Source organism: Lampris incognitus, chromosome 15, assembly GCF_029633865.1.
Source record: "Lampris incognitus isolate fLamInc1 chromosome 15, fLamInc1.hap2, whole genome shotgun sequence".
Taxonomy (NCBI): Eukaryota; Metazoa; Chordata; class Actinopteri; order Lampriformes; family Lampridae; genus Lampris; species Lampris incognitus.
In genome coordinates this window covers 14918924-14935032 of record NC_079225.1, presented here as the reverse complement: position 1 = coordinate 14935032, position 16109 = coordinate 14918924, and the positions used below count along the sequence as shown (strand labels likewise).

Genomic DNA, 16109 nt, shown 5'->3' with positions numbered 1-16109 from the left:
GCTGAGCGGAGAGAGACAGACAGACAGACACAGAGACAGATGGACAGCGTCTGTCTTTTCAGGAGGGGCCACCGCGTGTGGCGTGTCTCTGTGTGACTTTCTCGGATGGGCCAAGGCAGCCAATGGCATGACATACAGGACAGGACAGGACAGGACAGGACAGGATAGGACAGCACAGGACAGGACCAGAAAATAAGAGGGATCCAGATGGGATTTCCCAACCACACCCCATCGTCACCACATCAACAAGAGAACAGGCTTCACTGGAAACATTTGTACATCTGTTGAATTTCATCAACCTTACTTTTTTTTTTACTTTCACATGTGGAACAAAGTGGGTACGAGTGTGTGTGTTCACGTGCATGAGGGCTGATAGTAAAAAATAAAATAAAAACAAAACAAGGATCTAAATAAATGTTTACGTCGTGAGATCAAAGCCCGTATTCCCTCAGGAAGACAATGGGGGGAAAAGTGGCAAAGCGACTCGTCGGAAGAGCGTCGCTCTGCTGCACAGAGACGCTCCTCCTCCAAACCGGCACCTCATCCTCAGGACGGCGCTCGGCCACATCCAGAAACGACGCCGCCCCGTCCGAACACTCCTTCGCCAGCGTAGGATAAAACCACACCACGTCACACAACCCAAATGCTCCACGGTTAGAATAACAACAAATGGGATGCTGCGCAAGGTACCTTTTCTCATTCTGGCTCCCGTTTTCATTTTGACACCAGCAACCACGGAGCCCGTTTCATGCTTTCCTTCGTTCGGCGATGTGTTTGATCAAAAATCGGGAATCAGGAACACTTCATGTTATTTCTCTTCGTGCACTTGCGTACATGAAGTGAAACGAAATGCCAGCCAGGATGGCTGTCGGAACCGCCGGCCTGCATGGGCTAGCAGTTAGCTTAGCCCAGTTAGCTTAGCGTCCTGTCACACCTCCCTCAGCGTTTCCTCCTCGTGCGCAGCCCAGGCAGGGGCCGTGGTCCCCGGGCCCATCGGACGAAGCGGACCAAGCTCTCCCAGCTGATCCAGAGCCAGCTCTCCCAGCCAGACACCCTCGACACACCTCCCAGCACTCCTCATGACGACATCAACTACAGTCAACGCCAGGTGAGGCCGTCGCCAGACCGCCCTCGGTGTTACTGCCGGTCTGCATGGGCTAGCAGTTAGCTTAGCCTGCCCAGCTCTCCCAGCCGATCCAGCGCCAGCTCTCCCAGCCATCAAACGAAGACAAAACTTAGACGCAGACGTGGACAAAGACACTGCATGGACGGTACTGGGCGAGGCTGCTGCAAACGTGAATTCGCGCAGCCATCTTCCCACACCGGAAGCGGAAGGTGTACTTTTTCAACGTTTCAATGAGGTTATTAGCTGTGAGTGGACGCCGTACACGGCTGATGTTTAATCCTCTAGACTCGCCTGCAGAGTGAGCGGACAACACCGCAAGACAGCAACCGTTACACGAAGGTAAGCAAAATGCCAGAGGACATACTACAAGGTTCTGACTCTCTCAGCTTTAAATTCTCTTGTTCCCAATAGCACTCGCATGAACCACGTCAATGGTGGCCGATGACGAACTCCCTGTGAGTTCCTGCAATCAGTGGAGCCATCAATCATTCATTCAATATGACTCCAACCTAATATCCCCCCCCGCACGCTACACAAAATAGATATCTCCTCGGTATACTAGGGTAGTAACTTGGGGGATGTAAATCAACAAAGAGTGAAAAGTTTTAACAAATTATTAGCATTAGGGCTATTCTAAGCTGCTACGTCGGCTCAAAGTATCCACCAAAATAATAAAAAAAAGAAAGGCCATTCTAAAATGAGACACTGTGGGAGTGCAGGAATGAGGAGACGGCGAGATGGAGTCGAGTCAATTCCGTTTACTCGCCACACAAAACGACACCGATACAGCACAATCTCTCGTGGCAACCAGCTAACCGCTAGGCTGCCGCAACACGGGGATCGCCAGTTCGAGTCCCCGTGTTACCTCCGGCTTGGTTGGGCGTACAATTGGCCGTGTCTGCGGGTGGGAAGCCGGATGTGGGTATGTGTCCTGGTCGCTGCACTAGCGCCTCCTCTGGTCGGTTGGGGACGCCTGTTCAGGGGGGCAGGGGAAACTGGGGGGGGGGGGATAGCGTGATCCTCCCACGCGCTACGTCCCCCTGCCGAAACTCCTCACTGTCAGGTGAAAAGAAGCGGCTGGCGACTCCACATGTATCGGAGGAGGCATGTGGTAGTCTGCAGCCCTCCTCGAATCAGCAGAGGGGTGACCGAGACGACTCAGAAGAGTGGGGTAGTTGGCCAAGTACAACTGAGGGGGGAAAAAGGGGGGGTAGATATATCCTTGGTGTACTATGGTAATAACTTGGGGGATGTAAATCAACAAATAGTGAAAAGTTGTTATTAGCATTAAGGGCTGCTCTAAGCTGCTACGTTGGCTCACAGCATCCACCAAAATAAGAAAAAAGTCCATCCTAAAATAAGCCACAAGATTTTTTAAAAACCTTGACTAAAATAAGGGCTAACAAAGAATTCACTATGACTTCATGGTATATAAGCTGAGGTAGTCACAGTCCTTTGTTCCCAAAACAGTGACATTTTAGTTTATATAATAATTTGCTGTTTTTTCTTCTTCATAAAATGGATAAGCAGACTTTAGAATAAAACCTATGTGATGTGAAAAACAAACCCCATTCTGCTGACCAAGGCCGGGTCAAAGGAATAAATTCCTTTTACTCTGGCTCCGGTCTTTAAGGTGGAACTCACTAAACCACTGCGATGGGTCAGTGAGATAAATCTGCGAGCTAAATCAGTTAAGAGATAAATCTAACGGATGCTTTAAGGAAACGCCACCTTCCGCAACCGGTACCCATGACTTATCCAAAGACGCGGGCTGCTTTTCCCGCGCCCGCTCTGGTCATTCGTTCCTTCCAAGTGTGCTGACCTCCCGTAGCCCTCTCTCCTCTGTCATCTTGCATTTACAAACTAATGAGCTAGAGAGAGTGAGCTTGCCGGTGCGGTGGAGGGTGAGAGTTAACATAGCAGATGTGGCAGGCCTCGGCGTGCTGCTCACCAGTCTTCCCCCGGCCTCTCACCAGCAGCTCACATGGCAAACGAGAGCGCTTCCGTGCAGCCGGCCAGGCAGCCTCATCCTCACTCAGCTTCCTGCCTGTCATTCATTCACTGCCCTCCACCTCCTCCCCACCCCATCTGTCTCTTCTCTACTCGCTCTCTCTCTCTCTCTACAGCACTCAACTCCTTGTTTCCATTTTCTACTTTCTGCTTGGCTGACCCCCCCCCGCCCCACCCGCCCCCAAGGCAAACTCACAGAAGGAGTCAGCGGGCATGAAGAACCAAAGATCAATATATGTTGCACACATATGCATGCAGTCTGAATGCATATGTGAACTCTTAAGGAGACACATATTTGATCAGCTACACACACACCAATATTATAGTTTTCTGCATAACCATCTTCTTATGCACACCGAGGGGTTGCAAACACAGACGTATCCCGCTATCGGAAATGCGGTTGGCGGTGGGTCTACAAATATGCACAAATAGACATATTTACAGTAGACATGTGCACACAACTGACTCTGCAGAAGAGATGCTGATTGTGAGTTTTATACTGTTTTGGTAACATGGGCTGGTGTCCATGAATTAAACACACAAGTGGGTTCGATGTGCGTACATCCAGAACAGACGCATCTATTCACTTAGAAATGTAGGTGGATTAAAAAATATGTGTTGGAAGGTTAACCATCACAGCCATGTTCTCTCAGAATGCTGGTAAACCAAATCTAAGCAAGTATTTTTGGTTTAGTTATTTGTTATGTACGCCAGCTTTTATAGTTTGGGCAGTCTCTACAGTCAACAGACTACAAAAACAGACTACAACAGACTACAAAAAAGCCAGCATCAATAACTTGCCAGCAGCCATACCGACATGTACCCTGGCTCTGCCAAATGATGGAAGCTAAGCAGGCGTGGGCTTGGCTAGTACATGGATGGGAGACATCCTGAGAAAACCCGAGTTGCTGCTGGAAGTGGTGTTGGTGTGCCAGTAGGGGGCAGTCTTCCCTCTGGTCCTAACAAAATTCCCTCTGCCCAGGTGAAGTGATGGGGATACTGTGCTGCAGGAGACGTCGTCCTTTGGATCAGACATTAAACTGAGGTCCTGACTCACTGTGGTCATTAAAGATCCCATGGCGCTTATCATAAAGAGTAGGGGGTTCCCCGGTGTCCTGGCAAAATTCCCAACCTGGCTCTCCCCGTCTGGCCACCTAATCATCCCCGCGTGTACTTGGCTCGACGATTCACCCTTATCCACCTCAAGCTGATGTGGGGTGAGGGTTCTGGTGCAACATGGCTGCCGTGCATCACCCAGGTGGGTGCTGCACCATTGGTGGTGGTTGAGGTGAGTTACTCCCTTCAATGTGAAGCGCTTTGGGGATCGAGATAAAGTGTTTTATAAATGTAATCCATCATTATTATTAACTTTGTATGTATTGCTAATTGGCATAAAAAGGGAGCCGGTGGTGTCACTAAGCAGTTAGCGGACCCCTGTGGATGTTATTTCCATAATCCATAGAGACACACGGCGCTGGGACATCCAGTACCGATCCAACCACTTAACTTCACGACAATGCCAGACATTTAGCTAGGTAGAGACCATCTTCACGGCTGCAGCAACATCACACTGTTCTCCCCGGTCAGCTGTTTTCAGCTGTGCTCTTCCTGGTAAACGGCAAAGGAGGACGCAGTGTCTGTATCTCCCCATACATCCATCTCTCTCTCCCTTGCCACCTATGACTCTACAGCGCTCCAAAAGCAGACTTTGTGTCGCCCGGACGACGGAAGGACAGACTGACTGGCTTATTAGCGGGTTAACTGACTGACTAGCCGGCTTGGACGCTGAGGAAATATGGAGCCCTTTGGGGCTGCCACAGCGAGCCGCCACTCTCCTCTGCCCTCTCCTCTCCCGCTGTCTTTATGTAACTGGGTCCATCACCCAACACTGCAGACACACAGTCACCACATCAGGCACGTGAGCCACTTCCTCCTCTTCCTTCTCTTCTTCACTCTCCGCTGCGACCCTCCAGTAGTTTGGGGTAGTCAAGCCTCCCCCCCCCAACCCCTAATCCACGATGCCATATTACTCACTACCCCCCCCCCCCAAAGTCATCCATGGCCTGACTGTGCACCTCCTCCAGGCAAGCCAAGCCATCATCATTCTCCTCATCTGCAAGGGACTCTTGCATATGCAAGCAAATAAACCACTGTCAATCACACACACACACACACACACACACACACACACACACACACACAACAACACACACAAATATATCTACGAACACGCAAAAAATGTCAACAAAACAACTCTTACACAACACATCCAACCTCCATGCACACAAAGCTAACCATGTAAAACCACATCAAATCCTTCAGTTATTAAACAGGCGCACAAGAGTGCAACTGTCCCAACACAATCCCAACAAATTACACAGTCACTCACACACACACACACGCACACCCACACTTTAAACCTGTAAACAATCTTTTTTTTCCAAATATGCAGGAGGAAAGATACTACTTACCATCTTCTGCCTGGAGTCGGAACAGAATGAGCTCCTCGTCACATGCACACACACAACAGCACACAGACACACACGCACACACACACACTCACACACACTCACAACACACTCTGGGAGTGAGTGAGAGAAGCAGGGTGAGCAACAGAGCAAGCGGAATGGGAGAGAGAGGGGGGGGGGAGAAAGGGAAAGCTCGGAGAGAGAGAGAATGATACACAGGAGAGTGAGATAGCAGAGAGGAAAGCAAGACAGCGAGAGAGAGAGAGAGAGAGAGAGAGAGAGAGAGAGAGAGAGAGAGAGAGAGAGAGAGAGAGAGAGTCAGATAAGGAGGGAGAGCGGGAGAATAAGGGAGAGAAAGGGGAGGAGGACAGATCCGAACATACGGCGCTGCGCTGCACTAAATCATACACGCATGACCGAGAGGAGCGCATGTGTGTGCGGCTCGCCTGAGCATCAGTGTGTCTGTTAGCACATGAGCAGAGGGACGGACATGGCGCCCCCTCCCCCATCCCCCTCACCTCCCCCCCCCCCCTGTTTTCTCACTCTCTCTGTTTTTTTTTCCCTTGCCCTTTCTGTCTGTTGTGCTGATTTGAGAGGAGGGAGTCAGGAAAGCGAAGCCCACGCCGAGGTTGATTCGAGGTGAGCTAGCTAGCTGTGCATGTGCGTGTGTGTGTGTGTGTGTGTGTGTGTGTGTGTGTGTGTCTTTGTGTGTGTGTGTGTGTGAACAGATGGAAAAAGAGAGAGGGACAGACAGACAGACAACAGGCTGTGCAGTGGAGGCCCGGTTAGCATATTCTTACATTTTCCCGCTTCCTACCCTCCCTCCGTGACTCTCTCGTTTCATCAGCATCCTCTCCCTCCATCAGTTTGAGCCATTTCCTCTCCCCCCCCCCTCTCTCTCTCCCTCTCTCCCTGACTCCTGCCCTTCTCTGGTCTCACCATCCTTCTCTCGCAGTCCTTCCCACTCCCACTCTTTCACTCTGTCTGTTCCTCTGTCTCCTGTTCCTTCACACTCCTCTAACTCATTTAGCTCTCCCCCTTTCCACCCCCCCCTCTCTCTCTCCCTCTCTCGCTCTTTCTCTCCCTCCCACACTCTGCTCCTCGTTCTGCCTCTCTTTCACATTCACCTCATCGAATAAATCCTCACACCTCTAGTGGGCTGGGGCCGAGGAGTCACTTATATGATCCTTACACGGGAGGACTACAACACACACACACACATGCACAAACACACAAATGCACAAACACACATAAACACAAACAAACACACAAATGTGCAAACAAACATGCACAAACACACATAACACACACACACACACATGCACAAACATGCACAAACACACACAAATACACACACACGCACAAACACACATGCACAAACAGGCATGCATATGCAATCTGTGTTACTGTGGCTGCAGTGATGTGTGCGTGCGCATGCAAATGTCATCAGACAAACACACACAATTAACACTGTCAGGTGTACACAAACACAAAAAGTTGGAGAGAAACACACACACACACACACACACGAGGCTTAGTCAGAGACACGGGGGGGGGTACGGGGGGGATGAGAGGTCCTATCTTTCTCTTCCACAGGAGAATAAACCTTTCTGAAAGGACGAGTGGGGCTGTGAAAACGGGACGGGATCTTAACACACCATGCCAGGCCTGCGTGTCCTTACTCGACAGGCCGGGGGGCATATACGCTTCTTCACCGCAATGCACACACGGCAACACAAACACAAGCCGAGCTGAAACGCATTACGCAATACCAATACCATGTCACAGCACTTTTTACAGTAAGGAGCAGGGCAACACAACTACTTATCTCAGAACAAACACAACGGCTGCTGGCTACAGTGATGCTTTTATGATGAGCCTCCACCAAAAAACCAGCCTCAAGTACATCTTTCATTTCCCCGTCTCTCAGCTGGCACGAGGTAGTGTGGACGAGAAGAGATGCAAGGAAGAATACGTCCTCCTGGGTACAAGTATTCATGCTAATTTGACCACATTGACTAAAAAGACGACCACAACACTGGACATCAACATTTTTTACTTGCTCTGATAATTCGACAACACCAAAGAGATAAGGCCTTATTCCAGGTTTTGAGGGTATCAGAAGCTTTGGGGATGCAGTATTATATATACATATATGTCTATATGTACATATATATATATATAATATTACACATATATAATATATGTACATATATACACATACTATATATACACACAGTATACATATACATATACATACATACATACACACATACATATGTATGTATGTATGTATGTATGTATGTCGTATTTATATATATAGCATTTGCTCATATGTAGTATATAGCATTTGCTCAACTAATGAGTGGAATATCCACATATATATGTTTATATTCCGCTTTTGATATATATACATATATATGCATATATATACATACATATATACATACATAAATATATATATATATACATATACATACATTCATACACACACACACACACACACACACACATATATATATATATATCAGGAACATTATTTGTCATATCGTTTCTCCCAGCCCACAGCAGTGCAACACAAAGACAAAAACACATATCCAAAAACTACAAGAACTACAAGAACACATATATCCAAGCTACAAAAAAACTACAAAAAATACAAAAACACATACGTATAGCCAACATATGTAAAACAATTATTTTCACTGCCCAAAAGAGCGAACACCAGGATGACTGTCAGAACTGCCGGTCTGCATGGGCTAGCAGTTAGCTTAGCCTGCCCCGCTTCCGCTTCCTGTCAGAGCGCCCTCAGTGTTTCCTCCTCAGGCACAGCTCCAGGCAGGGCCGTGGTCCCTGGGCCCACAGGACGCAGCAGACCAAGCTCCCCCAGCCGATATAATGCCAGCTCTTCCAGCCAGGCACTCTCGACACATCTCCCCGCACTTCACACGACAACACCAAAAACACAGTCAATGCTAGGCGAGGCCACCCCAGATCAGAACTGCCGGTCTGCATGGGCCAGTGGCTAGCCTTGTCTGCCCCGCTTCCGCATCCTGCCAGACTGCCCTTGGTGCCCCCTCCTCGGGCACAGCTCCAGGCAGGGCCGTGGCCCCTGGGCCCGCAGGGCGCACCAACACCAGCTCTCACAGCCATCAAACGAAGACACAAACTTAGACAGAGACGTGGACAAAGACACTGCATGGACGGTACTGGGTGAGGCTGCTGCAAATGTGAATTCGTGCCACCATCTTCCTGATGGTACATATATATATATATATATATATATATATATATATATATATATATATATATATATATATATATATATAGTATAACCAAAGACTACTGCCAGGGAATGATAAATTAAATAATATTAATTTTGAAATGAGCAACAAGAAATAAGTTGCAGAGGCGGCTGGCCAGTACGGGGCGCTGGGGCGCCGCCAACTTCAGACATCAAGAGATGAAAATCTACTTAACATGTTAAATACAATTTAGTTGTATAATGCAAATAATTATGAAATAAAAGTGTTCTCAGTCTGTGAGCACCTGTCAGCAGCCATTAAATACTGGTTTCAAATGGTATCTGGTTGATTTCGGTCTGAATACATATACTTCCTGGGTGAGGGGCTCCGGCCTAACCACACCTTATGTAAGCCCTCAGACTTGTGGCGAGCAAGTGACCCGAGGCTGCTGTCTGATTGGTTTCTTCAGATTTTCCAGGGGGCGCAGTTCTGTGCGCCCCAGACACTCCCACTTTTATTGGCAGCGAGCTGGTATTGTTTTAATGTTTTTTGATCTAATATGATTGGACAATTCTTGTTGCTGTCAACCATGTTCACACCCACCACGACGCCTCGTCTCATCTGTCAATCATCCACCGTCTACGAAAATAAATAAAAATAAAATCTATAGGCTACATTAGCCTTCTTAATAACTCTGTGACTGTGTGGACATTAAAGCAGCTGTCAGGTGTGCTGCGCCAAGGTAAATTACACCCCCTCCCCACACAAAACTCTTAGCACCAGCCGCCACTGATAAGCTGGTTACTTTTTAAAGCAATGAGCCCAGAAGTGAGAGGAAACAAGGGATGACCGCAAATCCCCAAAAGTGAAGTGTTCATTTTAGTTTATCTCAGACTACATTTTTATTCTATCATGTACTTGGGTTAACACATTGCTGATATATCAACAGTTTTGTACAAAAACTTCCGACACAGAATCCAAAAAATATACATATAGGGAAAAGCACCAGATGATAGCTTTCGTGTTTCTGAAATTCCCCATTCACAATGCTTGTGTGTGCTCTTTTCATGCGCACAATCACACATGTAGCGATGTGTGGCCAAACATACATGTCTGTATATGTGCTGTTTCACACAATTACACAGAATCACACACACACACACACACACACACATAGGGTACGGGGACACTTCCAGAATGTGCCAGAGGGTTCGAGTGAGAGTAGCGGAGGCCCAGGCCATCTGATTGCTTTCCAAACCACACATATATACACACACAAATCCCCAGCAAACGTCCTTGGCAGTGATGCCTGACCGAACCACAACACCAAGCGCACATGAGATCGGCCATCCAAGCCTGCCACACACTGCTCTCAGCCCACTATAGGGCCAAGGGACCAAGGGACACACACCAGGGGGAGGAATTTCCGTTGCCTCTCAATTTGGTACGGCCCCGTACGTCAGTCGGCCATCATGGCCTTGGTGGCCTCTCCTCCTGCTCGCTGTTCTTTCAAGGATCAGGTACCTGGTCGGCACACATAAACCCTGATGGCGTCGGGGCTGGCGTTGTTGTCGTGAGACACACGCTTTTGGGTCCTGAATCAAGCTCTCGGGTCCTGAATCAAGCTCTCGGGTCCTGAATCAAGCTCTCAGGGCTCCGCAAACTAACGTGCCTCGGGGAAAAGGTCAAGGCTGCAAAACTCTGAGTCAACCTAGTATGTGCCCAGAAAACACTTCCAGGCATCGGCCCTTTCTGCACAATGAGACGTGATTGAGCCATCATTAAATCAATTTTAATGACCCGCTCCATTATCGCTCATGTGTTTCTACTTTCTTGCTAATGACAGCATCCAGCATCAAAGTGGAGCGAAGATGGATGTGGCGACATTGTGACGAAATTGATTGAATGATGAAGATAAATTGCTGAATCCAAACTGGTCTCAAGTCTGCTCTTGTCAGTGAAGTCACAGAAAGGCGTATCTCCCGCACCCAGGGCTCAAAATTAACGATGTCCCGATGTCCCGGTGACCATAAAAAATCCTACTGGGACACAAATATATCTTGTCTGGGACAATTCCGGGACAGTGAAAAAAAATGTCAAAGTAAACGTCGAAATAGGTGTTATTTGCAAAGTCATTAATTGTGAGTATCTAGACGTTACTTTGTCGTTTGAATAATTCAATAAAAACGTGTGAACGGCGAAACTACAGAAGGCTGACGTTCTTGCGCCACCTCGCCATGGGGCAGTCAATCGCCTGTTCGTGCAAATCATAGAATGCATTCTACGTCATCCACTCTGCCAGGGGCTGCTGCTTGACTCACGCCAATGCAGCATTCATAGAGCCAGAGCGATAGACCATCATCAACCACAGTTAAAAGAAGAAGAAGAAAGAAATGCTGAGGTGGTTGGATAAACAGCCCCCTGATGCAAGCCCCAATACTGCCGACTCCCGAAACTCCCGAAACTAATATTCATATGTTCAATAAAAGAAGAAGTATTTTAAACTTATATGGTGGACCAGAGTCCATGGTGTGATGATTAAGTGACAAAAAAGGATCAAATTATATGTATTCTGCATATTTGGGGGGGGGGGGGGCGACGACAAGAATTAAAATTTGGGACACTGTTGGTTATATCCGGGACAATACAAAGTTAACCAGTTAACCAGTCGACTAAAGGGTCCGACCCGTTAGCCAAGGGCTAACGTGTCTACTTATTATATACACATACATATCTATCTATATATATATATATATATAAATTTTATTTTTTTTTTCTCCCAGGGCTGCCCCTGAATTAGCTACATTTTGATCCCACTTCTGACACCAATGTATCGAATTAAGGGGCAGCCGTGAATCCATCGCAGTCAGGAATCGAACCCGGATAGTCCGGATCACGATCGACTGCGCTAGCCAGTCAACTAAAGGGTCTCCGACCTGCTAGCCAAGGGCTCGCGAGTCTAGTCATCCGTGGTCGTTACACTATCGGAGAGCAGTCAACAATTATTCGAGAAAAAAATTTTTTCTCTTAAAACCAGTAGATTTAAAAAGACACGGTCGATCTGAACGGGGATTAAAATCGAACATCTGTGCTACGCCAAATAACCTGACCTCCCCTGGAAAAAAAAAACCCAATACAGTCCACAGTGGACTTGGATAATGCTTTTCTTTTTATATCCAATCTTTTTTCTTCATGAGCTAGATTGTGAGACTGATCCTAGACCAGCACTCCTCCTATGGGAAGCGTGGTAACTGCAGCCCAGGGTTTACGCTGCTATCAGCTTTGCAAATAAAACCTAAACCTTTCACATTTTAGTCCCCACCGGTCATTGATGCAGCTTAGTAAACTAATGTAGTGTTAAGGTAAGGGTAATTGGGGGCATCCAGGTAGCGGTCTATTCTGTTGCCTACCAACACGGATCCGCTGGTTCGAATCCTCGTGTTGCCTTCGGCTTGGTCGGGCATCCCTACAGACACAGTTGGCTATGTCTGCGGGTGGGTATGTGTCCTGGTCGCTGCACTAGCGCCTCCTCTGATTGATCAGGGCGCCTGTTCAGTGGGGAGGGGGAACTGGGGGGGAATAGCGTGATCCTCCCATGCGCTACGTCCCCCTGGTGAAACTCCTCACTGTCAGGTGAAAAGAAGCGGCTGGCGACTCCACATGTATCGGAGGGGGCATGTGGTAGTCTGCAGCCCTCCCTGGGTCGGCCGAGGTGGTGGAGCAGCGACCGGGACGGCTCGAAAGAGTGGGGTAATTCGACGGGTACAATTGGGGAGAAAAGTGTGGGGGGGTAAGGGTAAATAAGCAGTCTAACAGTAGATGTGCACATGTGCAGACACATGCATGTATATGGAAACATTTACACTCTCACTTCAGGCTCCTGACCAAGGTTGGCAACCCTGCTAACAGCAGAGTAGCACAAACAATAGCTTAGCAAACAACACGGTGAATAAACAACACAAAATATGTAAAGCAAGGCATGTCCGTCAAGTGGCAAGGGGCTGAAGGTTGACACTAATGCAGAAGTGCCCGACGTTGCAGTTCCCTGATGGCCACTATCTGGCCGACTCAGGAAAACTTCCGGTCCAATGTAAGTAAACCAGTGAGATAATCCTCAACGTCTGCCTTCAAATATTCCATCCATCCATTATCTGAACCGCTTATCCTGCTCTCAGGGTCGCGGGGATGCTGGAGCCTATCCCAGCAGTTATTGGGCAGCAGGTGGGGAGACACCCTGGACAGGCCGCCAGGCCATCACACAGGGCTGACACACACACACACACACACACACACACATTCATATCTAGGTACAATTTAGCAATGCCAATTCACTGGACCTACGTGTCTTTGGACTGTGGGAGGAAACTGGAGCACCTGGAGGAAACCCACGCAGACACGGGGAGAACATGCAAACTCCACACAGAGGACGACCCGGGACGACCCTCGAGGTTGGACTACCCTGGAGCTCGAACCCAGGATCCTCTTGCTCTGAAGCGACCACGCTAACCACTGGGGCCTCCACTGTTGATTCTGAGTCTGGCCCACAGTGTGTGTAGTTATTTTGAAAAGTATTGTTCCATTGAGAAGCTATTAAGGATTAAAAAAGTGGTCTGTTGAGGGTGTCTGCCTTGATTGACAGGTCTCTGGAGCTGCCTGCCACCTAGGTCCCAACCCAGCTCCACCCTGTTGCTCAAATTTGGATTTTCTGGCTTCAACGACTGAAAATATGGCGGCAAGCAGGAAGCCAAACTTTAGGCTTCAAAGTGCCCCTGCAGAAACCAACGGTTGACATCTCAGACACTAGCCAGGCGGCGCTACATCCTGTACTGTACATGAATGTACCTACCAACGCTAACCCCACTAACAGTAACTCGGCTTGATGCTACTTAGGTAGCAATCTAGCTAGCTGACTTTTATTTCTAGCCTGCTTGATCCATCAACGTTTTAAACCATCTTTTAGTGAATACAGGCGTAACTTAGGCCAACTTGTAGCATGACTGCCTTCTCCCAGTACTCAATATGATGCCTGCGGAGCCTTCAACCCCCCCCCAAACTATATCTACAGAATAAAATAACGTTTATTTATTTATTTGTCCCCCCCGCTTTTCTCCCCAATTGTACTCGGCCAATCACCCCGCTCTCTGAGCCGTCCCGGTCGCTGCTCCACCCCCTCTGCCGATCTGGGGAGGGCTGCAGACTACCACATGCCTCCTCGGATACATGTGGAGTCACCAGCCGCTTCTTTTCACCAGACAATGAGGAGTTTCACCAGGGGGACGTAGCAGGGGATCACACTATCCACCCCCCCCGAACAGGCGCCCCGGCCCTTACCAGAGGAGGCGCTAGTGCAGCGACCAGGACACATACCCACATCCAGCTTCCCACTCGCAGACACGGCCAATCGTGTCTGTGGCGATGCCCGACCAAGCCGGAGGTAACACAGGGATTCGAACCGGCGATCCCCGTGTTGGTAGGTAACGGAATAGACCGCCACGCTACCCCGGACACCCCAAAAACAACTTTTATTTTGTGTTATACTTTTGCTGTTATCTATCTTCCAAGTAAATACCTGTTTGAATACAGGAATTATGTAGGAAAAGCAAACGAGCACCGACCTCTCCTCATGGTTTAGGGATGAGAAGGATCAATCCCCTAAGTAATGACATCACTACACCTTTAGTTCCACTAGAAGAGGTGCACTAGGTGACAAAATGGCCAAATTTTACCCACTGGCTCAAAATCGTCATAGTTGACCCAACGGCCTTTTTGCCCCCATATTTGACCTTAATGCCCACAAACATTTGATGAAATGCAAGGTGCGCGCACACACACACACACACACACACACACACACACACACACACACCACACACACACACACACACACACACACACTCTTTTTCCCCTCTTCCTCCCGACAAACTGGGGTTGCATGGAGAAAAGGTTCCAAACCCCTCCTCCGTCTTCATGAATGAACCCTGTATTGACAGAGGGAAGATCTACGCCCCGTCCCAGACTACAGCAGCAATGTTTGTAGGTCGCGGAGTATCAATCCAGCCGACCACAGCCGGCTGCTTTAACACTGGACCGCTGCTTCCCAACACAGCCGAGGTATGAGTCACTTCTCTCCTCCTGCCTGACCACTTCTACCAAGGCAGCGTCAGTCACTCCTCACAGTAGTCATGGCAGTGTATATTCAAATAAAAATGTCTCTTGGAAATGTTTTTTGCACCACGTGGCGGGGGGGGGGGGGTGCACAACACTGATCGTTCATCATTCACAAATGAATATACTGAATTCACCTTCAAATAGTCTAGATTTTCGAACATTTACTGTACTGTTCAACTGCAGTCACAGGGTGCTCTGGCAGGTTGTAGTGCAGAGAGCGAACCGAGCGAGATGTTCCTCCATTTCAGGTCACGTATAACGGCCAGCCTGCCCATACAGTCTGGTGAAAGGCTTTTACACATGGCCAGAGTGTAAAAACAGCCAAACACTGGAGGTCAAGGAGGAAAGCAAGGGTTGAAGATCGCTCCACCGCCGTGACTCCGTTTCCCGTATTCCGTTGGAGGAAGAGGCGGCAATTACCATAAGAGCTGGCCTCGGCTTCAATGCCACGTTGTCTGGCTGTAAATCAAAAAGCTATAAGTGTACTGTGAAATGAAGCGGCCCGTTCTCGTCCACATCCAACGGACACAAGGGTTGGTGGAAAGGCACGGGGAGACTGAAATCGCTGAATAAACCCCAACATTACACTCGCCACGCCGCTTAAGCATCAACATTCATTGAGGAGATAATTGGAATAGGTATGTAAAATAATACACTGATGGTAAGAACGGCAAGCGCTATTGAATCCCTAAGATTTCAGAGAATTAAGAGACCAATAGGACACAGGTGAGTATAATAAACCAAAAGCAGAAATGTGGGCCTATCATCCTGTGTGCTCGGCGTCTTGTTCAGCGTGGGGAGGAGGACATTTCATAATAAAGAGGTTCGTAGTACAGGACGCTGCGTTGGTGCTTGGGAGTGACTACAAAAGACCGGAAGAGAACTGAAGGAGCGAGAGCTGCGTTCAAGATCAGAGGAATGGACGAGAAGGCGAGAGAGACAAGATCGAGACGCTTTGGACATGTCCAGACTGGAGGAATAGGACTATATAGGAAAGAAGGTATTGGGCCTGGAAATACCTCGCAAAAGAAAAAGAGGAAGGCGTCCGGGTGGCGTGGCGGTCTACTCTGTTGCCTACCAACACGGGCCTCG

The 16109-nt window shown here is 48.5% G+C and overlaps 1 protein-coding gene across 2 annotated transcripts in view; it reads right to left on the bottom strand.

Moving 5' to 3' along the window:
- The window catches only part of gphnb (gephyrin b), a 146757-nt gene that overhangs the window by 44498 nt on the left and 86150 nt on the right, over window positions 1–16109 (bottom strand). The gene's annotated exons all lie outside the window — the stretch shown is intronic.